Source organism: Polyodon spathula, chromosome 11 (genome assembly GCF_017654505.1).
Source record: "Polyodon spathula isolate WHYD16114869_AA chromosome 11, ASM1765450v1, whole genome shotgun sequence".
NCBI classification, from domain to species: domain Eukaryota; kingdom Metazoa; phylum Chordata; class Actinopteri; order Acipenseriformes; family Polyodontidae; genus Polyodon; species Polyodon spathula.
The window spans coordinates 12,101,146-12,127,686 of NC_054544.1; the positions used below are offsets into that span (position 1 = coordinate 12,101,146).

Sequence of the window (26,541 nt, forward strand, 5' to 3'; positions counted from 1 at the left end):
AGTAAATAAATGCAGCGCTTTGTTTGAGCACTTTAAACAGAAACTGACCTGTTCAGACTGCTATATCTCCACTTCTGTCACCTTCTTGGGGGGGGGGGGGGACAACGGTTACAAAAAATAAATAAAATAAAACAATGGAATTAAATGATGGAGTCCCATTCTGTATCAATCCATTTACTTGCACTGTTCTTCAAGGCACAGCTAGAACCTGAGAATTTCCCAGGACTGACTGACACTGCTGGTACCCTATGTTTTATTGTTTAACGATGAGAGCTGTTCTCTGCACAAAGGCTCATTAGCTGTTGCCGGCTGAACTGCTCCAGTCTGACTGAGGCTGCCTGTGTGATCACATGGGAGGGATGTCAGAGAGCCAGGCGTGCCTATGGTCATGCTGTCTGCAGATATTTTTACCAGCTAAATACTAGGTAAAAGAAACACCAAGCAAGCAGATTGTAGGCTTTGCTTTTCTATTATATGACACTGTAATTATAGCATTGTATACAATGTAAGCAACAACACGCCAAAATCACAACTAGCTATTGTACCAACAGTATCGGTAATTAAACTTCCAGGAGAGGATTATTTATTTGAAAATGTAAAGATACGCTGTACATCAGTGGTCTGTTTTCATTACAAAAACACCTACAGGTAATCCTGGTCACAGGCCATCTTTAACTGTATTTTTACTGCACTGGTATTTAGTGCTGTCAGTAAGTTACCTATGGAGGACAACCTTAACATGAATAACACAGCTAAACAGCAGCAGCATTCATATGTGCTCATGTTTAGATTTTCAGACAGCCATTCAGATATCCTACTATGATAAAGAAGGGGGATTATTATGATATATGGGTCACTCTCCAATACTTGGTACCAAAAGTGGGAACACACAGTCAATTTTAAAATGACTTCATTCATTTATTTCTTTAGTTATCAACTGTGCAAGTTGTGAATTTATGTAACAAGTTGACAAAGTTTTACCCTACTGTTCGCTATCTTTACTTTAGTGAACCCAACGTTTCAAATCTACCAACGCAACAATGTTGAAACCTCAGGTAAAACAGATTCCCACTTTGAGAAAAGCCTGAAGACACAATAACAAAAAAAATTGTAAAAAAAAACACCACCTGGTAATTTTGGTAACACTAGATTAGTGATTATGAAAAGTATGTACATTTTCAACACAAACTGCAGTTTGTGTTACATATCCTGATACCAGGTAATTAAAATGTTCTTCTTTTGAATTTGAATCTCTTATATTTGAAGAGAACTCAAAATGTGCAAATTTTATAAAATAATTTAAAGTAATGCATTCTGAATGTACAGATATTTACATTTAGCAAATAAATTAAGATATTTCTAGTTGTGTAATTATTGACACCATATGGAACACGCAAAACCTGCAGTTTTTAAAATTACATTTCAGTAAAATAACACACTGAAAAGCTAACAAAGGAGTTTCACTTATGTTTATTTTTGGGGTGTGTATAACGTACCAAAATTTCTCTTAATAAAGTAAGGATTCATAATAACAATAAACTTGATCCAATGTTACAGTGCCTATTCAGGGGTGTCCAATCCTGGTCCTGGAGGGCCAGAGTCCCTCCTGGTTTTTGTTCCAATTGTGTCCTAAATTACTTAATTGGACCAAGTACTGGCCTAGTGGTACCAATTGTAAATATTGTAGGCAAAATTTGACATAACCCTGAAAGTATGAACTGTGTGTCTCAAATACAAGTTGTTGAAAGTCACACTGCACAAACAGATCATTCGGTCAGTGGTGTTGACTGGGTTAAATTGATCCTTCCAAGTGAGACATGTGAAGAAACAGCTTCTTGGATTTGTATGGATTGCTGTTCTCCACAAAGTAAAAAGAGCAGCAATCATCCCAAACCCAAGCAGCTGTTTCTTTACTTGTTTCACTTTGAATGGTAAAATAGTCCAATCAACACCAATGACCCTCACCTCATTTGTCAACACTTGAGTTATATGGAGAGCTCAATCTGAATAATTAGTGTGTGTGGCACTAATATTTACTAATACAAATACCCCTTATTGCACCAATGGAAATACTATTCCAATTGCATAGCATTCTGTGCCATTCCAAGTTTTATAAGAATCTTAAATCAGAAAACCCAAGCTTGGAGCTTGATACCTATAGTTTACTCAGTGGCTTATTAAGCCCATAACAAAACTTGGAAAAGATCAAACTACAATGACTTATTTCTATCCATGATCTGGTGATGATCAGTTATATCACTTTACATAAAAATGTATTGTCTGCCATGCCATCCCTTTCCTTCATTAAATCAATTCTTCCAATGAACAGCAAAATGTTACACATTTATTATGTGCAAGAGAGAATTAATTTCCACTTGCATAACAAGTAACAAGCCATAAAAGAATACATGAATAACAATACATACACACTCCTCCAAATTTGTGTAAAGCAACACTTCATTCTTCAGAGAAAGATCTAGGGTATACAGTAATGGTTAAACATTAATGAGTAGTTGAAATTGACCTCCTTAACAGTAAACTAAATAATTCTGGGTTATCGCTGGAGAAATTTGAGCAAACATGTGGTGCAGTCAAGAAAACAACAACAACATGTTTTAATAATATGCTGTCATGCAGGAGCCATCCCTTTCAAAATGTAAATGTAATACAACATAAATATATACACACATGCACACAAACAAACAAACATCTCATTAACAGACCTCCAACAATCAATGATCAGTGACATATATAAAATGTTTGCAATATTATAATAATGTGCATCCAATGAAGAAAACACTACAGGTACTTGTTGTGGTTCTTTTTTTATTTGTAGTATTTTTATACATTTTACTCTCTTTCATATGCCGTGTTTCTATTTGCACCATGAAACCAGTCTGCATCTGGGGTTGCTGCCGGTTCCAGCTCCAGTCTACAATCTAACCTGCAAGCTGGTGTTCTACAAAGGTCAAAGATCACCTACACATATAACTTTTTCTAAAAGAAGAATTCATTCACGGCCCTCAGCTCTGCCTTTGTTTTTTATTTTCTGCAATGCAAACAGTCTCTAATGTCCTTTGCATTGGGTACTCCTCCATCAAAGTGAATGAGCTAAAGCAAATTCTCTCAGAATGCAGTTCAAAATCACAGATCAACTCAATCCCAGTGGCAGATGGAAACAAGGGAGAAGATCTTTTAAGTTTGATTGTTTAAATTGAGATCTCTGCCTTCTGATCACTAATGCTTCAAATCACATGACAATCTGCTAACTTAATCCAGCTTTCTAGACTAGACAGCTAACCTCAAACAATAGGATTTCAGGCAGCAAAAAAAGGTTTTCAACTTGAATTGTTATTCTGCAAAACCAAGCAAACATGCCTAAAACACTGATAGTCTTGGTATAAATGTGTATTAAAAAAAAATACAATTTAAAAAAAAATCAAAGCAACTCCGCATATTCACACAAAAATATTGTCTGCTGGCGTTTAAAAAAAAAAAAAAAAAAAAAAGTCTGTGAAAAATGAGAGTTCTAAATTCCATTAATTCTGATATATAAAATATAAAAGGAAATTGCCTGTTTCTTTTGGTTTTTTTTTTTAACTGCAGCTCTTGTCATAAAACAAGCAGCTCAACGCTATGAGAACACCTACTTTGTTATTTGAAATAATAAAAGGACTCGAACATTTTAAATTTCAAACCAAAATAAAGCGGAATGGACACAAATAGGCAGAAACTATTTTCCATAAGCACAGCAGCAAGAAAGTCTGTATTCCCATGCTGTCCTAATTTAAAAGGGAAAAAATGTTGTCCTACTACGCACATCCTATCAAAGAAAACCCTGGGAATTATTTGCAAGATACTGTATGTGCAGCTAAAACAGGAGGATATCTGTATATCACTTTTACAGTCAATTGTAGGAGGAAGTAACATCAATTTTAGTGGATTTCCTTTCTCAGAGCACAGTCTAATCTGGTCTAATAATGCCAAAAGAGATGATCCTGTGCCAACTTCTCTCTCTAACATTAACAAGAATCACTGTAGTTCTACATATATCCAGTTACTGTATTGTTTTTTTTTTTTTTTTTTCTCACGCTGAATGACCTGACATTGACGCACTGCAATCTTTCATCTACACTAACATTTGCCCTTCAGGGTACTTCACTGTGAGCTTTAGCAGCAGGACCTTTACTGCAGCAGGTATGGCATCTATTTTTATTTATTTTTTTATTTGCAAATGTGTAGCTTCATACCCCTCTGCATCTTAACCAGTGACTCTCGGACACATTCCATGTATTTCTTTGCACATCAGTCTGATGATATCTAAAGCCAAAACTGGCAGGCCATCTCCTGCATCATTGCTATTGTAGCAGCTTACATTTGGAAGAAAACAGCTTCAGCAGTTCTGGTCTAATTTGCAAATGAAACAGCATCAGCCTTTAATAAAACTCTAAAACTGAAGTCACTTTGGGAGGACACCAAACAAATGTGTTTAGCTGCATTACCCAACCATTAATAAATAAACGCACTATACATACAAATACATAAAACAATACATAATGTGCCAAATAATGCCTTCCGCCTGCCCTAACTTCATAAAGATCTAAAAACAACAAAAAAAACACACAAAACAATGTTTATTCTAACAGCTCAGTGATGAACATAACTGCATTCCCAAAAGTTTTTTTTTTTTTTTTAATAGAATACCCTCACTCCTTTATGGGTATATAAACTAAACACTATTCAACAATGCAAAGTTTATATTTAAAATTATATTTAGACGGTGTTAATACTTGAGGATTCACATGAGCTGAAATTTAAACAGTACAAAAAAACAGTGTGTTAAGCGACAGGGCTGCATTTGAATGGGAAAGTGTAGTTAAAAATCAAAGGATTTTCAACATAAGATTAGACTGAATCTATTAAAACTGATACTACTATATGTGAATACTATATTTATCCTGAATCGTGTGTAGAGCTGGAAACAGCTCAGCATCAATTTAAAATTCCTGTCCATGTATGAGATATTTTATTACTGTGTACATTCCCAAATGTAACACTAGGTGGCACACACTTTTCCATTTCTACAGTGAGGATTGGGGTTATTTCTCAATATTGCATGGTCAATATTGCATGGCCCAAAAGTTTAGCTTTACAGTTTGGTGGCACATGATTATGATAAAATGGAATGAAAATCTTCAATTACTTAATTCCAAAAGATTGCTTGTAATACGTATCAAGAATTTAGGTCATATTTGAAGGCTTATGAACAACTAAATAATGTCCACTAAAACTGTAGTTGAACCTGCTTTAAAAAAAAAAATATATAGAAAGACTGTACATTTCAGTCTATCCATGTAAAATAAATAAATAAATAAATAATGAACAAACAATAAATAAATATATTAATAAATTACTCTTTGATCAGCAATCACTTGCAAGCAGGCCTTTTCTCTATTTAAAGCACTCAAACCTGCCCACACAAGAGACCCAATAAACGGACAGGAATTTACTGAGTTGGCTTCAAAACACTGCAACGTTAATTCATGTACAGAAACAATGTTCCAGCACTGCATTTGTAATGCTGTGCACGTTTGTTCATGTTAGATAGTGTACCATTTCATTTAGTCTTCATAGGTAATTTCAATATGCAAGCCGACATGTACAAGTTTTTTCTTTGAGACATGAGATTGAGAGAGAGAGAGAGACAGATAGATAGAGAGATTAGGGCTGCTCAGATTTATCAAATACACAAACTGACACATGAAGGGAAGGGATATACTCGCCACTTCTGACATTCAAATTATGAAAGGTAACCATGGGTTTCCTTTAGCTGTCAATTTGAAATATATATATACAGCTAGAACTGTCTTTTGTTCAGTACAGAAAAAGGGACATGGAACAGCACTGCATACAGCAATCTAGGCTGTCAATCAAAGTCAGAAAAAAACACAAGCGTTCCCAAAGTCACTTGCGAGCCACTGTAACACTCAAAACTTTTGGACAAACCCGGATTGATTTTAACCTGGATGAGCACAAGTGTAGGGATACATCAAAATGAGCAAATAAGAAAAAAGTGTGAGGTTCTTAAACTTAACTGATGCTACTGTTTACCTTGGCAAGCTAGAACTGGCATTCAGAGGGAACGATGAGGGCACCGGTTCCTCAAATAGAGGTAATTATGTCTGATTTCTGACTACAACAGTATGTTATCGGGTACCTCTAACAAGAGTCAGTATGAATAAAAGCAGAAGTACAGGAAGCCAAGTACGAAGCTGTAACAGTAGTAAAATCAGCTCAGCTGTCTTGTGTTTTCAGGTATGTGACAGTGGCCCGAAAGAAACGTTGTGCTGTAAAAATGTGTTACATTTACAAAAATAAAAATGCTTTTAAAAAAGACCAAATTCCCATTGTGCTTATTTTTATTTATTTTTTAGATTCAATTGATTTTTTTAATAGTACTATGCAGGACAGCCACTATAAGACTGCTACCTTTATTAAAATGTGTGCAGATTAATCAACTGTTGCCCATAAATGAACCGATCAAAAAGTATATATAGATAGAGATATATTTCATTTTTGTATTATGGTATCCTGAATATGAAATTCACATTTTACCATTCAGTAAAGGTCAAATTCAATCTAGCCTTTCCGCCACGATGCTGTTTCTAAAATCTAATTTGCATACAGGAAGCTGGTTGCCTCCATCAGCCAAAGCCCAAGGGTATTGCAGATTTATAACGATCCCTGGGTTGCCGAGCAGAGCGCTGCAGACAGGGGTAAATTAACTGAAAATCAGAAACCTTTCGAAGCTGTGTGATGGTGGGGGGGGGGGGGCATAAGATGTTTTTCTCATGTATGTTACTATAGGAAACATTCAAAATGAAGATTCACATTTTAAACATTAAATACATTTTTCTCCCTAAAATGTTCTAGTTCAGATTAAAATCCTGTTAGCTTTTGCCAAAGTTTCCTCAATCTCTTCCAATGTACATTTTACATTGAGATAGTTACAGTATGTTGAGTTTCTGACTGATTCAGGGTGCATTTAAAACAAACATTGACATTTTATAATTACTTCTCACTGATATGAAGTACTGTTTGTCTCAATCTCTCTGCAGTTTATGAAAACAGAAAGGATTAGGGGATATGTCAAAAAGGTAATGAAGGGATTTTATTAAGAAAGTCACTTGGCAATATACGAATGTTGAATTATTTGACCTAAATTATCTTGACTTTTAAAAAGGTAAGAAAATACTTTATAAAAAAGGATTAACTGAGGATTCAATAATCATTAGAGCAGACCAAAGGAATAGATATTAGGAAACAAAGGAAACACATTAATAAATGTAAAACTGTTATGACCAAGCTTCACACATTTATGCACAGCTAGTATGCAAATCAACTATCCCAACCAGAACAAATAGCAAGCTGTTGTCAATTGTGCTAAAAACAGACTATCAACATGGTGACTGATCAAAAACCTGCAAGTTCTTTTGATAACTTCTATGCAAAGTAGCTGCGATATATTTTTCCTTTCTCTCACAGAAACACATATCCAGCCTTCTTTAATGCCGATTCTAGCTTAAAAAAAACACATTCTGAAACATTCTGCATAAAAAAAAAAAACAGAGGTAACCGCTTTCAGGAAATGTCAGACAACTAACAAAATGATAATTCAATACTATTGTGTGTGCAATTGTACAAACACAAGGGTCTTTCACTGTGTTTGCAAACTTTAAGTCACTGTATTCTTTTTTTAATCTGGCCTAAAGCAGCAATGCTTGCCAATTCTCAAGCACCCCAGGGTAGTAACCATGCGTACAGCAGTACACAACTCACTGAATATTGTGTAACAAACTTCAGATTTACTGTTGCAAAACATTCCTGATAATATCCCTATAGATTCTTAACATACTGGTTAATACGAATGTGTCAATCACACAACTGAAAAAAAGAAGCAAGTTGCTTTATGTGGAGTTGAAATGTTCTGAGCATTCGGAACAATTCAAATGTGCACGTTTACAGATTATAAAAGTACCCCGATACGGTGGTCCTGAAGTGCAAAATGCAAATACAAACCGAAAAACAGAAATACAAATCAAAAAACACAAATGCACATTAAAAAACATAAAAATACAATGGTATACACAAACACATAAAAACATATTGTGGAACCCAATAATAGGAAAGAAAAGAAAAATGAACTGAACAGAAGTTCCACAGTCCTCACTGGTAGGATCTTCTGAGATAAGAGTCCTTGTTAGAACTCGAGCAAGGACACTGTCTGATGAATGGCAGTCTGCAACATGAATTCAGGCCAGCTGTCAGATTCAGTTAATTCACCTCACCACTATTCAGTGCGAATTCTCCAGTTCTTATTTAGATTTTTCCTGCATCGTCATTTTGTAATAATCCAGATTCTTTGACTCTGAAGTTACAAGGTTTAAACAGAACCATTCTACCCTTTAATGTGAAGAAAATGTGTATTAGCAGGGAAGAGGTCAAGAATTGTTAGTGTATGATTGTCTCTACAGTCTCTGTTATGAACAGACAGACTGAAGGGGACATTAGAGCAATTCTGGACCACAACTGTAGGGCATTATGATCAAAGTTCTTTGTTGACAGAAGGGCGAAGTACTACAGTGGTATAATGTATTAGCCTCTAACCTAGAATCTATTCAAGGTCACATTTTTCTTCCATGAACTTACACTAAACTCCTTATTTATTTATTTATTTATTTATTTTTAAAGAGACCAAGGATTTTACTCTAAAATTACCACTCATCTCAGCCTACAAAAATGTGGATTTTAACTACACTATTTATAGTTATCTATTGGAGAGTAATATTTTTTGTTTACTGTATTGCAATAGCTTGCCTGATCTGTTTGTACAGAGAGACTTTAGCTATCTGAAAATATTCAAAAATTATATTATTAAAAACGTGTCCAGTTTCATGTATACCAAACTACTTAATGTTCAATTAATCTGAAATAAGACAAATAAAAACATTAGTATTTGGAAGTGGCATTTAAAAAATGTAAAAAAATATGTATAACAACTAGATATGGCCAGGGATTAAAATGTAAATTGACAATGGCTGATAAATTTAGCTACTCCTAACCAATGGCATTTCTTTTTAGTATACTATAATTGCATACGTGACTATGCCTAATTATTTAGATTCAAATGTTTTCTACATATATATATATATATATATATATATATATATATATATATATATATATATATATATATAGGATGCACAATTACTAGTACTATAACCATGACTCATCACTTAGACTTGCAGTAGAGATATAGAATTGCAAACAGCTTTAGTACCATTTTATAGATTGCACATTACTATTATTTCAACCTTTCTGTCAAGATTGTTGACATCTCTGAACTTTAATTCTGGGTAGAAACCAAGCAGTTTGCCATTTATTACCAAACAAATTTTTAAAAAGTCCATGATTAAAACAGTGAGGTGATATTTTCATGTCCAATATTCCAGCATCTCTGCAGAACGACAACCCCACTCATAAAAGATCGAACACGTTTCCACTTTGACCCTTTCAAAACCAGCTGTGAACAAGTGCAAATGTTGAGTTTTAGTTACAGTTGTATTTTACACTGTAAAATAAATAATAAATAATTGTGTGTATATATATATATTTATATATATATATATATATATATATATATATATATATATATATATATACACACACACACACACAGTTGGCAATTGAAGCCATCATAAAACACATACTTGACACCATATCATTCCAACAAAAACCATTAAATTCAACCAAGTATTACTATTATTATGATGTACACTAACAAGAGAAGAGACTACTGTACAAAGAATATTGTTTCATACACAGACTGTGATGTTATAAATATATGTGCAATTTAATGCAATTGATACAGTATTGTACAGATGGAACTATTTCACCACCACCATTCATGCTAAAAAAAAAAACTGGTAACAAAACAGCCTTTCACACACAAGCAAAACGTAAATAAAAATCTTGGCAAGGCAAAGGGTTAGGGATTTCATTCCTGGCACAATGGTTTTTCAATTACAAGGTTAGAGATTTTGAGTAGCCTAATCAGATTTTGTGGGCAACAGAATGAATGCAGAAAATCTGACATGCAACGTGGAAATGGCTGTATGTTGTAAATTGTTTCAACATAACCGTGATTGTACAGCACACAAAACATGCTGAAAACAGCATTTCTAACCACTGGCTTCTGTTTAATGCCTATGTGTCACTGTAAAGGTCTCCACACACCAGATGCAATGTGATTTTTTTAAACTGGCGACGAGACACTTTTGCAGCTCCATGACCATGCACACCAGAAGTGACACGGAGGCGATGCGGCAGGTTTGAAAAGATCTATACAACCATTACAAATTGCTCTTGCCAAAACTATGATCAAGGCTGTTACATATTCATCAAAGTGATGTGAAAATTATGTGTGTCTTCTCTAATGGTATTTCAACATATATGGCAATAAATCATACACACCAGGCTTATCCAGTCCCTTTGAAATGGACTCCTATATATTACCTTTCAAATCTGTATGTGTGATGTCCTTTGTCAAAGCTCTGGGTATTTTTTCAACAAGTATCATTGCTTCCTCCGTTATGCTGGATACTGCTTTAGGGATGGGTCGGTATACCGGTTTTTCGGTTTACCGCGGTTTAGGTACATTATGGTATTAATATCGTTTCTTTTATTCTAAACCGCAATTATCATAAGTCGGTTATACATCAGTTAACGCATTTTTTTCAACTGCAAACACACTTCTTCTAAATGAAGCGATGGCAAAGTGTCTGAGGAAGATCTTTTTGTGAACTAATACTGTATTTTGATAATGGTTTTGAAGGAAACGGTCATCGACACAGAATACACGTTTCAATTGCTGCGTTCTGTTACCCAGAGCTTGCTGCGTCGGCTGCTCTTGGCTGTCGTCTTTCTGACCTCACACGCTGCTTTTAGAGAAACGCCTTCACACCCTGCAGCGTAGAACACGTTTTCAACGTGCTATATTTACACTTGTCTGGATTATCAGTCAGTTTAATGTAATAGATAAACATGAACTTTATTATAAAATTATACATCACTTATTATGGATTTAGCACATTATGTTTTTTTTTTTTCTTTAATAATTGATTTATTTATTTAATATATCGAGGACAAGGCTGTTCATGGCTTCATTGTATAATGATAAAATGTCGTTCGCCTGCGCTAACAAGGTGGCAGCAGTAGTTTTTGTGGTTATTTGCATTACGATTAGCAGGTCACTCGTAATCTTTGCATCGTCCCTTTGATTCACAGCCGCAGCCAGCCTCCCGCAGTAACATTTCAAAGCTGCGCTGGGCTATGCAGAATCTGCCCTGATTTCTGTGGGTGTTGAGCGACGTCTACAACGCATCTCCGCGGTTCTGTGCAGCGCTGTGCAGAACTGCCGAAATCTGCGGTATAAGAACATGACCGATGTCTCAAATAAAACTCGCAGACCTGCGACTGCAGCAGGATAGCCTACTTATTATCAACGTAGTTTTGTTTAAACTATTGTAACCGAGTTACAATTTTTTTTAGGTAAGTGAAGAATTTTATTTATTTGTTTATTTTTAATACAAACTCCACATGTGTAATAATCATTGGGAGCTTACTTGTGCAATGTCATAAATGTAAATCCAATAACACGTTTTAGTATTAAAATACTTTTTTTTGTATATAAATATTCTATTTATCCGGTTGAAAAAAAATAAACGACTCACCTCTGCTCTTAAATAATAACATGTGGTACACGTTTGTGTTTTAAGCAAAAGACCGATCATTTCCCAATTCTATTTGCCATCAGCTAAACAAAGTATTTATTTATTTAATTTATTTAATGTTATACTTTAAAATGTTAATAAACTACAGCACCACGTCATTTTGAACAAATAGTAGATCTTAATCCTGTAGTAGTATAACACTGACAGTGTACATCTTTAGTGTTTGTTTTTTGTTTTGTTTTTGTTTTTGTTTTTTTTAATTATTATTCTGATTGTCTCTATAAAAAAAAAAGAAAGTACCAAGTTGTTTGGCATAATAAAATACTAACCACCAAATGTTTAAATCATTACAGTAATTTAAGTGATTTACATTAGTCTTTCTTCTTTTGACCCTTTATTTGATAACTTGCATGATGTACTGTATACCGTGATATTAAGGTTACCACGTTTTTTTTTTTTTAACGGTTATTATACCGTGCAAATTTCAAACCGTCCCATCCCGATACTGCTTCCCCCTGGACCACGTGGATTGAAGCTGTTCTGATTGCTCAATGCCCTAGTTGACGCGGGTCAAATCGCAAAAAATAGGATTCAATCCTATTTATTTCGCATCGCTCCAGTGCCGCTCCTGCGTCGCCTGACGCGTAAAGGCTCTATTCATTTTGGTGCATTGCTGCACAGTCCCACTTGCCGCATCGTGTGTGGTGGGTAGCATCCTTTACTGTACCTAAAAATGGAACCAAAAGGAAAAGGGTGTATACAAGCTATCCTCGAATTATAGTAAAAGTAGTTACCTATTTAAAAACAGGCTGTTGGTCATATATTGATTTGAATATAATCAACTGTACGCTTCCAACAGTTATGCAAACTCCTGCCAGCATAGACGAAAGCCTGCTGTATGTTTTCCCTGATGGACAAACAGTATGCAAATTGCTCCCTTCATAGCAAAAGTATTAGATGAGCAAAATGGATGTTCTGGTGGAAAATAGATGTTCTGTTACAGTATAAATGTAATTTTGTCTTCATTGTAAGGTTTGGAAATGGACAGTAGTCTCTCCAAGACCTACAAAATTAGGAAAAATGCACAAAACAAATGCTAAAATATAACAAATCCAAAAGGAAAGCGTCTAAAAAGAGCACCAGCCCCCATTTACATTTTCAGTAAAAATAAAATAAATCAATAAACAAAACAGGATATCATCTGGTAACAAATCCAATACACATAAAACCTCAAACTATGTTTATGCCTAATTTTACGCAACTAAACCTGACAAATAACTATAATATAATATGTATGCTTGCTTGCACATACAGTTATTATATACTGTATGTTTTTTTATTTTCTACCAGGAGGAAAATTTGGTTAATTATTTCTTTAATGTAGGGATCAAATAAATCAATTTCCCCAGGGGTGATTTTCAGATACTCTAATAAGCATTACTGCATAGAAAAAATACAGGTACAGTAAATGAGGATCGCATAAAATAACTATTTATTTATTTATATTATTCTGATTGGTTTTTACAGTAGTTTTTCTCCTTTCAGAAAAATGTAAGACTGGATTAAACACTTGGAATATACTGGCCACAGTTTACAAAGATAGTACTACAGCTTCTTTTGATGGGTTCTCATTTAAGAAATCCTGGAAAGGAATACCTTTCATATATTAATAATAATAATAATAATACAAAACCAGGTTCATTTATTTCAAATAAAGATATTATGAGCACACTTTAAAGAAGTCCTATGTGTCGCATTAGAAGTCTTTGTAAGTAACAAGATCTTGCACAAATATCACGCACAGGAGGAAGCACAACCCACACACAAAGAAAAAAAAGCATAGAAAACAGATGTAATACATTTAAAGATTTGATGTAAATTAAGCTTGTATGCTGTTAAAAAATAAATAAATAAATCTGTGAACTTGCTACTGCCCAAAGCTACAGACATCTCAGCACATATTAAAAAAACATGGCACACACAGCCCGTCTCCCACTCAGCACTCTGCACACGGAGAAAGCTGCTGCAAATGAACAACGCACGGCCAGTATATCTCTGTGCCTTGCATAAACAATAGAAAACATGTTGTCTTTCCTTCTGAGGCTTTATCAAAGCTATTCTATCGATAACTGGGCTGGGAGAAGGACAAGAGGGATTTTATTGCATATCGTATCATGAGGACGTCTACCTTTTTATCTTGGTCTATATACAGAACCCACTAATGAACTGACACTTGTGCAGAAAATGTGCTTTTAGAGCATACCAAATTAAATCTTGTATTACCATTTGCTCTGTTGTCTGCACAGCAGTGCATATAAATATACTGTATGTCTACATATATTAACACATTTCGTTTTAGTTCTACTGAGAATAAATGATTGTATCAAATTTCAGCAATTTCAAATCTAGTTGTTAAAGTGGTCTATGTTCATTTTAAATTGTCAGCAAACAACCAGTTTCGGTTTTGTAAACACTAAGGCTAACACATATTGGCATGCATATTTTTGAAAATGATTAAACGTTACGGCAAAATTCTAAACATTTGAACGTTTAAACTCTAAAAACTATTAATTCCCCTAATACATGCATCCAGTTGACCAATGACGCTGTAGTTAATAATCGCTATTACCTTAAATAAATTGCATGAGACAGCAACAGCAAATAATGAGTTTATGGTAAATACTGCAGAAGTGTTCAATAACACTTTAGACAGAGAGCCAATTCAGTAATTATCAGATAATCCTTTCTATGGCTAAAAATGTTGATATAATTGTTATTACTGTATTTTTTCCATAATACTGGTCTATAAGAATAAGATCAACTATTTAGGTTAACAACAAGGGAACAGCTGTGGTATTGACAGCAGGAAAAGATTCCACCTGTTTTGCTCGGGTGCCATTTTAACAAGACTGTTCACACATTTAGTAATAGCCAGCACACAATATCAGGCAACATGACCAGTTTACTGCACATAACATACATTTACAGCTCATCATTCATGTCTTCCTAAATCCTAGTCTACAAAAACATGCTGCAAACAAGTTTTTAGAAAACACACTGCCTCTATCCTTGACACATTCTCCGTCACAAAATAGGTGAAGACAGCAGCCATAACGTACATAACAATACAAATAGATTACGAGGCCCAAGCTGAAAATTGAAAATAAACATACAGTATAAGTACTGATAAATATAAAAGGTTTCATTAAGAAATGAAGTTAGAAAACTAAATGAACCCAAAATTAAGTTTCATTGTTCAAAGAAAGGCTTTTTACTGAAGGTAAATATGTACACAAATTATGGAAACAACAAATGATTTACAGCACGACTAGAGGTGGGGACTCTATTGCCCACTCAGACCCCTTAATTATCTTGGTATCTCTCAGTAGATAATCACCTCCTCCTAAAAAAATATGGAAATGACTTTAATGAGCAATTAGTCTCAGAAGTACAGTATAATGGTACCCCAAATGTTCTCCTTTTTTCTGAAAGCAGTAAAACTGGGTGGGTAGATAACCTCACCCAGCCTACTTGCTCACTAAGGCCCTCATGCACTAAATGGTGGTAAATGACCTGAAATAGTGCATCTTAAGAGAAACCCATACTGCGTGCAAAAAGGAAGGCTTTATTCACTAATATAATAATATGCACGAATAAGGCGAGCTAAATTATTAATTTGCCAGTCATCATAGCACGCAAAATGCTGCACAAGTTACACACTCTTTATTTTAGTATATGGGCACTCCAAAGGACAGGTAGTCCGGCTTTCACTTTGTCAGAATGACAGTGACCAAGGAAGCACCAGCCGGCACCAGCTGCATCTTCAGTGGGTCTCCGTAGAATGAGGGGAGGCAGCCCGGTGTTACATAGATTTCTGCATCTCCATAGAATTCCTTAGACTTGACGCCTGCATAGATCAAGATCGCTATACACATAATAAAATTTAAATGTGTTTTAAAAGAAAAATACAGTTTTATAAGGTTACTTTTAAATCAACGGTTTTGTGTAATGAGCAACACAGGAGGCTGAGCGTTCTGTAGAAAATCAGTGGTGTTAAATGTGCTGTTTTATTTTGCTACAGAATTAGTTTGGTCTTGTTTTCAATATTTGTTGCAAACTGCAGCAGAACACAATGGCAGTGCTTGAGACCACAGCGGGAATCGGGCACAGGAATATCGCACATCCACGTCCAGCTTTGAAAAACTGCATCTGCACAGGCATGGAATCATGCGGGGATACAGAATTCTGTGTAGCACTGGGAATGTCTTTCTTTGAGATGGTCAAAGCAGAGAAACTGAAAATAATTAACTGAAAACAAATATTTGTTTGTTCACCTTTATCCCCATCTGGTTTATTTTGAAGGTACTCTGGTACCGAAACGTTGGCTAATTATAAATATGTTTCTTTTAAAAGGATTGCAAGTGTGCAGTTTATTTCTTTTTTTCTTTTAAGAAACTTTAACCTTCCAGCTGCTTATCCTGCGATTTTTACGTGCTGCACAGACTAGTCACAATTTGAGTAGTACTCACTGTTGTCTTTTCCATGACAAAAATGCTAATGTTTTCAGGGCCAAAACAATTCAGTATAATTCATGTGTTAAAAGAGCACAACTGTCTCTTTGCCGTTTTGGCAGTACAACGTCATAATGGAAAAAATACAGTACATCATGGGATTTTCCACAGCACTGTCTATTCGTACAAGGCATCTTGCATTGAGAAACCAACATGTATGGGATCGAAATATAGGAAATGATTATGTAATACAGTTTACGCGCAGTCATCTTTTGGTAAGTTGCATTTTCAGAATCTTATCATTATGTACAGTATTACAACACCGTATGTTAAAATATTGTCCTCGTAATCCACACAACCAACTAAATACATCCTATGTAGCCTATATTTGACATTTTATTTGTAGTGTTTTGTTGAACAGGGGCAATCGTTTATCCTGGAAGAAATTAAATACAGTACCTGAAAGCAGATATATGCGTTTATCATGTTTCCCATACAGCACTGCCTGTGGTCTGCTCTGTTTATATTGTGATTTAGACAGACACCACCTGGTTTCAATAAGCGGTAAATTAACATGCACTGAGACACTTAGGAAAGTCAGCAGCTTTAAGTAAATATCGTTTTTATATCAAGTCCCTCTCTGGTGGTAGTAGTGGAGAGCATTTGAATACATTTCCATGGATTACCATTATTAATTGTATGTAAATGACTCGCACGCGGGAATCTTTTTCCATGTGACGCATTTTGCGTGCAAAGTCATTTGCCGCTGGTTAGTGAACATAGCAGGTGTACAAAACATGCAGTAACAGGCTTACTGCGTGATAAACTGGTTACCGCTGCTCAGTGCATGAGGCCCTGAGTATCTTGGTATCCCTGAATGGTGGTCCACTGGTTAAAGAAAGGGGCTTGTCACCTCCTTGTGCTCTGTCCTTTGGATGAGACGTAAAACCGAGGTCCTTGTGCATCACAGCTGCTGCTGCAATATGTACAGCTCTGTAAGTTGCTTTGGATAAAAGTGTTTTCAAATGACTAATAAATGGAGAGTTTGTCCCACAAGAACTGTGGTACCTCAAATAGCCACTTACTGTACAACTAATGTGGAATGACTGGCTGTGACATTTTCTCTTAGTTTTACACTCAAAAACAGTTCTTACTAAGGGCTGGCCAAGGGCAACACTACATTCAACATTGTACCTGTCTTGGCTGTCATCACTCAGGGAAATCATTTTTGGAGTAAAATAAGAGAACAAATGCTAAACCCAGTCATTCTGCATTTAGTAAGTAAGGGGTCTGAGGGGGAAAAATGGCTAAAAAATCCCCACACCCAGCCGTTCTGTAAATCATTTGTTGTTTCCATAATTTCTGCTGGCACTGTAAGAATAATGTGTTTACCTGCTGAAGAAGAGAAATTGTCATGCACTACAGACTGATATTAAAACACTCGCCACCATTGTGGATGCTAGCAGAAACAAAATCTCAGTTCAAAAACAGGGAATGCTCAGCACAGATACACTGACATTAAAAACTAAAAAGAAATACAGTTCTTAAAATAAATAAATAAATAAATAATGTGTAAACAAACATACACCGTACTGACTGCAATGATGGCTATTTTTGTTAGAATTTATAGAATGAAACCAAAGTCACATGAGAGGTAATCAGAGGGCTAAAATTAGACTACAGGCAAATACTGTATGCCATTAAACGATGATTTAACATGCATTGAAATGTAGTGGGATCATGAGACACAAAAAAAACAAATAAAAATTGTTATATAAATTTAAATAAATAAATAAAAATAAAATTACAAATCCTGAAAACAATAGCATTCTTAGAGACAGAGGGTGGTGATAACAGACTGCCCCAGATATTTGTGGATTGCAACTAAAATCATCCTAACATTAACATTTGTTTTTTAAGAAATCAAAACATGTACAGTTAGCATTACATTTACTTGTGATGATGGTATAAAAATAACATTGTAACACCTGGCATTTTAAAGCTCTGCACCAAATAACCCATCCTTTGTGACCCTCTCCCACCATTCAACATACCGTGCTCCCAGGCAAAACTGAGTGAGCTCCCAGGCAAAACTGAGTGAGCTCCCAGGCAAAACTGAGTGAGCTCCCAGGCAAAACTGAGTGAGCTCCCAGGAAAAACTGAGTGAGCTCCCAGGAAAAACTGAGTGAGCTCCCAGGCTTCCACAAACCTAAATACTTGCTCACTACTGGCCTCTTAGCTTACAGTATATTCTCAGTCTAGAATTGACCAACTACATATTAAAGCTATTACAACTTTCAAGAACATTCGTACATGAATTCACACCACTAACATTATCTGAAGTTTTCTTAGATTTTTTTTTTTTTTTTTTTTTAACAGCAAGATTTATATGGATCTCTTGTTCATAATTTAAAAAAAAAACAAATCTTAAGGGATCAAACTCTGTTTGTTTCTGTATCCCTGAACTTCAACATGTTAACATTTCTTAACTCAAGTCTACACTGAAACATCTTTCAAGTGAGCCAACCACATTTATTGTAAATGAATGCTACAAAAACTCCCAGCTTCAGTAGTAAAATGATTGTTTCTATAACCGAACAGACGAAAAAAGTTAAGAAAGGCATTGCTCGTAGTCACATTTCAGATATTTAACCTTTCTATGTTTAAATGCCAGAATATGCAGATTCCAAACTAATTATGTTCAGTGGAAGAATGGATATATCTTTGAATAACTAAATTGAATTAAGTTAAATTTAATTTAGCTAACAAATGCTCACAGGAAGGCAGTACATTTCATTTTGCAGGTTCACAGAATTGCACAGATAATTGCGCCTCCCCTCCCCACCCCTCCGCCCTCAACAGACTAAGGTAATGAGAATTTTCTTTGTTTGCTTGGGTTTAACAAGAAAAGTAATTCATACAAAAGGTCTTTAAAAATCCTGAAACATTACACATAATGAACTGTCTCTTGTTACAGCAGTCACACACACACACACACACATACACACACACACAAACTGTGGTTGCTACAGCAACGAAAGCCTTAGAAAGAAAGCCAGGACACTGCAGTGGTATGATGGGAAACATCTGTTGAGAAATTATTCTAAGGAGGAAACACACAACTGAGATTTTTTTTTAAAACCTGAAATTCAATCCTTTTTCTCATCCTATATCTGGAAAAAAAAACACAACTCTAATTATATAGCAAGGTTCTGGCAAGTCTTGTTCCAATACCACAAGATTTAGCTTTTAGTGAAATACATTCCCTCACTATGGAAATCTGCATCAAATAATAAGGTTTCCACAAAGCAGTATTCAACAGTACTCCGAAATATTTTCTGATAAAATAAACAATTACATTTTACTGGTAAAACCGCCCTCACAGTACAGGTCCCTTACAGTACAGTTGTTCTGCATTTGCAATAAATGGATAAAATATGGGGTACACTATAGAATGTGTTGGGAGTCTTGCTTATTACTGATACAAATATGTTTAATCATCAAGTGGCGTGCAACAAATGTATTGGATTAACATACCGTACTGTACACACCGCACAATAGAAGCTAGTGCTAGAAAGCATTATAATTATTGGTTAAATTGCTATAGGCCAACCTAAGTGCCATGTAGCCACACCATGCAAACAACAATCAAATGCTGTAAAATGCAGTCAAAATAAAGCATACCTCTGAATACAACTGTACCTAGCTTGACATGACTGGTTTTGTATTTTTTAAATGATATATTCTGTTTAGTAAATCTGTATTTTTAATAGCACTAATAGGAAAAAAGATGCACAATGCCTCCTTGCACTATAAATTGCAAGAATATTAAAATCAGTGAGCTAGAACAGACACTCCCATATACAACCCAATCATCCAAATGGGGAAGACAGCAATCACACCATAATACTCACTGCTGAGTACGTGAACAACCAGACTAAACACAAGATTAATGCAGGTCTCCGCTTGTCAGTAACAGGATACCAATACACTGTAATCCAGCCTTCATTCTGCCATATTTTTAACATTGTGATCCAAGACAGAAAAGAAGACTTAAAAATAATATTTGTTTTAACCAAAATAAAAAAAATAAAAAATCACTATGGAATTCCTTCACAATGTTGCTTCATTCACTTGAATTTATAATGGGAGACATTTCAAGATGTGCCTTTGTATACTTAATATACTGGAGCATTAACAAGAGTTTGACCAAGCTCCCTTTTCTCAAAGAAACTGTTGCAAATTAGTTCTCCAGCAAGAACAAAGCATGGCTGCATCTGTACATAGGTACAAAATAGCAAATCACCGTGTTTACAAAGGTAGGAATTCCAGATAACTATAAACTGACCTTTTTATAACAAATGTTTTGTTTTGTTTTTTAAGAAAGGAATATAAGAAAATGGTTAAACTAACTGCCTGTTCATTTAAACCAGGTTCTCTACATGGCTCCTCAATTCCTTATTAAAAACAGAGGCCGATTTCTTTTGAGTTATCACGTAATCTGTTTGAGACAGATTGAAAATTCCTTGTGGCAGCCATGGCAACATGCCATGGCAGAAAGGGAGCAACCAGTACCCACATTAGCGCTAACATGGTTGAAATTATTAAACCTCACCTTATATGCACGCACAAAAACACTTCTTCGAGATAAGGAGTTAAAGGGAGTATTCGGTTTTGTTCCTTGCTCATGCTGTAGCCATGACTTATAGGAAATGACTTTTAAAAAAGTGATTTACTTTATCCTAAGCTAAATACGCCATTCCCATTGTAATGTTTAAATTATATCATTTGACTAATAATCAGATATTACAGCTGTTTTTTTGGGGAGAAAGCTTTGGTACAAATATCTAACTAATTAATTGTGGTTCCCTTCCTACATACACATTTTCTGCTCAATCAAACAAGGATTTAAGAAGAGTCACACTCTTTCACAGAAACAGACACCCAAACAAGACAATATATAAAAACAGCACTTTGTGCACTGCAGTTTCTGCTCACTCACTTAAATCAGCATTGCAAACTGGTTTTATTACTTCACCACCACCACCTCACCCATCTTAAAAACCTGCCAGTTTGCAATGATAATGAAATTATATTTCAGGGATAATGATTAGGAACAACAGAAATATTTGCATACAGATTATCTGTAAATAAAAATTAACAGCAAGTCAACAATGCACAAGCCTGATTGTGCCTATTTTATATTTGATTGATACAGTTTATATGTTTAGATAACGTATACTTATCTGATAGTAAAAAATAAAAATAAAACACTAAAAAAGATGCAAAACTCTTGCCCTGACCTTGATTATCAGCGTTAAACAAGGGGACGTTTTAAACAAACAATTGTTCTGTCTCTATACAAGATATATATATCTATATATATATATATATATATAGATTATATATATATATATCTATATATATATATATATATATCTATATATATATATCTATATCTCGATGCATAATGTACCAACTTATTTTGGGAAGGTAGTGGAATATCAAGGGTAATGTTGCTGCAAAACAAGAAATGCAGCACATTGGAAAACACAGCTCTTAGCCGTGTCAGTTTGTAAAATTCTCAGTGCTCGGTTCAGTGATGCGTTGTGGAGCAGAACAAATGAGTCTACCTCCTCGCGACAAGGGGAGAAGGTCAGGTACAACAAAAGCAGATGCTGTGCTGAGTAACCAAGGTTTTTCACTGCACTTTCCATATTTAACAATGGAAAAATGATATAGGGCCTACCTTGCTTTATTAAAAGCTTCCACAATGTGATAATGATTACTGGCTCAGAGGTTTTCTCTTCTTTGGAAAAAAAAAAAAGGTTTCCCTAGCAACAGTGCAGAGGAAAGCAAAAGCCAGTATTTTGTACTATTTAGAAGAATACAACAATAGTGTATAGTTGCAATAGTAGTTGAGTAGTAGTTTTATGAGCAGTAGTAGCAGGACGACACATCTTGTACTTAGAGCCATTGTTGAGTCAAAAATTCAAACCCTATTGAACAACTTTGACAGTATATTTGGTGATTAAGTTCTGGGTCCTCACCTCTTAGGTGGAAACAGCTTTGTTTTCATTTTGGTTCTCATACGCATAGCCGATCGCGGGCTTGGGCAGCACTGACCAAGACTGTGTTGAAAGACAAGAGAACCCCACAGTTCTGTTGCCTCTGTATGTTTTGTCAGATTTGACGACCGGAACAACTTTTCCAAACATGACTGCTGTTGTCATGGTGAGCTCAGGTGGTCCTAAAATACTAATGTGCCAGGTAGTCTAGAACAGCTTGTAAATAGTGGTGTAAATAGTGGTGTTGTAATGTACATAGAGCACAGCTGATTAAGGTAGATCAAGCTTTAATGATACAATCATTTTAAGGGCCTTTGTGTAATACTTCAGTTCTGCTTTTATGCCAGCGAATTAATCTATTTAATATATCTCAACCTTCTAAAGTATATAAAGGGAAATACAATAACCTATCTTGGACAGATCAACTTTAATTAATGGAGGTTCATTTGTAAGAGAGCAGACATCCAAAAGAACTGTCTTTCCTGCAAGAAAGACAGTTATTATGAACATTTTAGATTGTGCTGTGTCTCTAAGTTCTTTAAGCTGTTCAATTGCTGTATAAAATGAAGAGCATGGACAGTTGTTCCTGATGAAAATGGCAATCTGTACTGGACCTTTAATACTATAATAATCCTTATAGCTAAAAAAGTAGTTTTCTTACTTCTTACAAGCAAGAACACTGACCTATAAGGTTCTTTCTGTCGGCAGTATAATCTGGATGTCTGATCAGCAATTGATGACAGGCAAACTACTTCCTGCTCTTCAATGCCAAGTACAAATCAATCAAATTCTTTATGTTCTCTGCAGAATAGGCTACTTACATTACCAGTAATGTACATCTTAGTCACTACTGGCTTGCTATTACTCCCAATACTGTAAATATCTCTGACCACAAAGGACATTCACGTCCTAAATAAAGAAAACATATTATACTTTAATTACTGATTTTAAAAAACATTGAAAATAAATAGTATTCAAATATTCATCTGCATTTTTAAACAACTTAAACATGTTGCAGTCAATTCCACAGATGTAATAAAATCCCTATTCCTATTATCTTGAAACACAAAGCTTAAAATAATCTCAACCCAGCATGCTTAGCCTTCCAGGGTCACCGAATTGGCAGTCTTGCAGTCAGTATGTGGGTGTCAAGAAAATGAAATGCTTCAGTTTGATAGTGAGGAGAGACAACGGTAAAGCCAAGAGGAAGTCTGCCCTGGGAAAGCTGGTGATAACAGCAATCCGGAGAACCTGCGGGTAACTGCAGCTATAGGGAATCCTTAAACCACTGAACAGCTTTATATTTCTTACCAACTGGATAAAAAGAAACTGAAAATCCATCTCGCTGCTTCCAATATTGATGCTAGATGGAGTATGCAAACGCCTGCCTTTGAAGTCAACCAGGAATCTGAATTCTACAGGAAATTGCACAAACTGTAAAGCTAACCACACTAAATCAGGAGAACAGGTTTTCGATAATATTTTGAGATTGACAGATATATGGACAATGGGACAGACTGACCTGACATCCAATACGTCTTAACTGTCAGTCAGTTACAGACAGAGCATCTCGTTTGTAAACCTTGTCTGTTTCATACATTCCATTACACATCATCCATGCGATAGATATCAATGTCAGGCACACGTTATATCAATTTTGTGTTTTTTTTAATTAGATATTTGATCATTTCAGTTTACGAGCTAACAATGGAGATTTGATTTCTAAAGATATGGTAGACATCAGCCTAAAAAAATGAGTATTCCATACTGTAAAGTTTAATACATATTAACCAAATATACCCCAACAAATTAGAAACCAGAACTAATGTGTAACTTGGTTCCCATGATGGCCCATGTTATGATTCCTTAAATAACTACAGCATGTGGTGTATATCATCACAACTGAAAGTGCTTCTCAAGACCTTACTAAAACGGGTGTGACTTACTCTACACATACAGATGCTTCCACTATACCCAGTTGCAGGGGACATGCACACACAAATCAATAAGAGATGTCAGAGCACATTGCTGGCAATCACCTCTCTTCCTCCAAAACAGTGGGAATAATGAATTGGCCTGTTTACTAGACACACAAACACTTTGATGTTTGACCTATATTTCGGTAATAATTAAAACTACACTGTACTTTTTTATTTTTTTCCAAATATAAAACTTAAACGTATATGCAGATTTTTCTGATAGCATTGAAACAGGACACGCTTTTATTTATTACAGTAAGTACTAAACAAAAATGTGTATATTATTATATATATATATATAAATTATGTTTTCACATTTAAAACAGCACTGCAGGTTATACAATTAAAAAAATGTTGGGATCTCAAAAAGCACAGCCAATGGGCCATATACTGTTTTTGCATAAACAAAGAACAAAAGCAAGGGAGGGGTTTCTGCTGTGTGTTTTTAATGTGCTCTGACAACACAGGTTAATCCTAAAGCTGCAAGAATGTGAAAAATATTATTATTATTATTGTTATTATTATAATGGTCTATATTTTTCCCGTGATGTGCATTTTGACTTGTACACAACATGCATTCCGTATGCAAATTGTTCATATATATATATATATATATATATCTATATATATATATATATATATATATATATATATAAAAGCAAGTGCATCAGCAGTTATATTTTCTCTTTTTGTCAAAGCTGTAGCTAAAGACACCCCGCTATTCATTTTTTTAATGAACATGGGAGCCCAGTGCTGCTGCTCACCTTATTTAAGGGATGAATAATTGCCTCCCTAGGGGAGCAGAAACAGGGCCAGCTCACTTCTCACTATTAAATGCAGCAGTCAGCGGGTAACTGTGAACTAAGGCTTTGTCAATAACTTTCAACATTTAATCATTAGACATTCAGTAGTACCAACAACTAAAAAAAACAAATGTTAGTGTTTCTAAATGTCTGTCAATTTGATATGAACTTTCACTACAATGGCTTTATGAGTTTAATTGTTGTACTGCTACAGTTCATGCTTTGGCATCTAGATGAAGTTTGGAAAGATATGCTTTTAATTTCATGAAAATATTGACTGTTTTATTTAATTTATTTTTTTGTTACTTGCACAGTTACAGCCCAGTTAGACTACACCATAATTCTATCAAACCTACAGGGCAGACCTAAAGAAATCTCGTTTTCAAAAGGGTCCGATATGACAGCAGGTGAAACATAACTGGAGGTACAAGGTTTGTTTTGGAAATCTTGTAACATTAGGGAATCATATATCATGTAAAATACCAAAACAGTGAAGTTCAGGTATTTGTTTTGGCATGTAAAGACAGTCTAGCTATATGCACCTCTGGAGTTACAGCACAGGATGTCAAAGTGTTCTCTGTTTTAGCTGGTACTTACTAATCCAAAAGGCTAGTTAAATATATCTAAAAATCAATCCATAAAGATCATAATCATTAATTTCTTGAAAGGTGATGCCCAAATAACCTCCTCGTCCCCTTCTCTCAAATGCATTCGAAATGACCAAATATTACAAAACCCATTCAGTTAAATTCAGTGTACAAACATGTAAGCATCTCTGAAACATGTAAATACAAAAAGCTATCTTCATGCATATGCACCGCATTATGAATAGGGTTAAGTATAACAAAGGATTACACCAAAAAAGCTTTGCTTTAACTAATGCAATACAAAAACGCACGCTGTAATTATATTGTATTAACAGCAATGTAACCATGTTACATTTAGATGTATTTATATATATTTTCATTTATATTTTATAACACACAAATGTCGATTTGGCAAGGTATCTCTAGCAGTTGCTTTTAAAAAAAAAAACACTGCAGCAGGACAAATAAATGTAATCTCTAAACGCTTGCACAATTCTGTGAATAATAATAAATACATTAAAAAAAAATTTAACATAGCGTTAACAAAGGATAGAAGAAAAAAAAAAAACACTTACCATTTAAAGTATTAAGCAAATTACCGCAAAAGATAGGGCACCGCAACTTCTTCAAACTCTGGTTTCTTCCCGCTGTTTTTATTTATTACATCTGTTTCTAAGACGTATGTGTTTTATTTATTTTATTTTCAATGAACAGTTACCTCAGGTTTTGCCTGAGTACGCTGCGTCCACATAGTGGGCAGGACTTTCAAACCTGCAGATACAGCGACACACTTGCGCTTGT

At 35.0% G+C, this 26,541-nt stretch overlaps 1 protein-coding gene across 2 annotated transcripts in view; it reads right to left on the reverse strand.

Moving 5' to 3' along the window:
* Nucleotides 1–26,541, reverse strand: part of LOC121322550 (cysteine/serine-rich nuclear protein 3-like) — a 39,326-nt gene extending 12,785 nt beyond the window's left edge. Inside the window, exon 1 of one of the 2 annotated variants that reach the window (XM_041262660.1) lies at nt 26,316–26,541. The gene's annotated coding sequence lies outside the window, so the exon portion shown is untranslated. Of the gene's footprint in view, nt 1–48; nt 310–26,315 lie in introns of those variants that run through there. The other variant, XM_041262661.1, reaches the window with a different exon arrangement.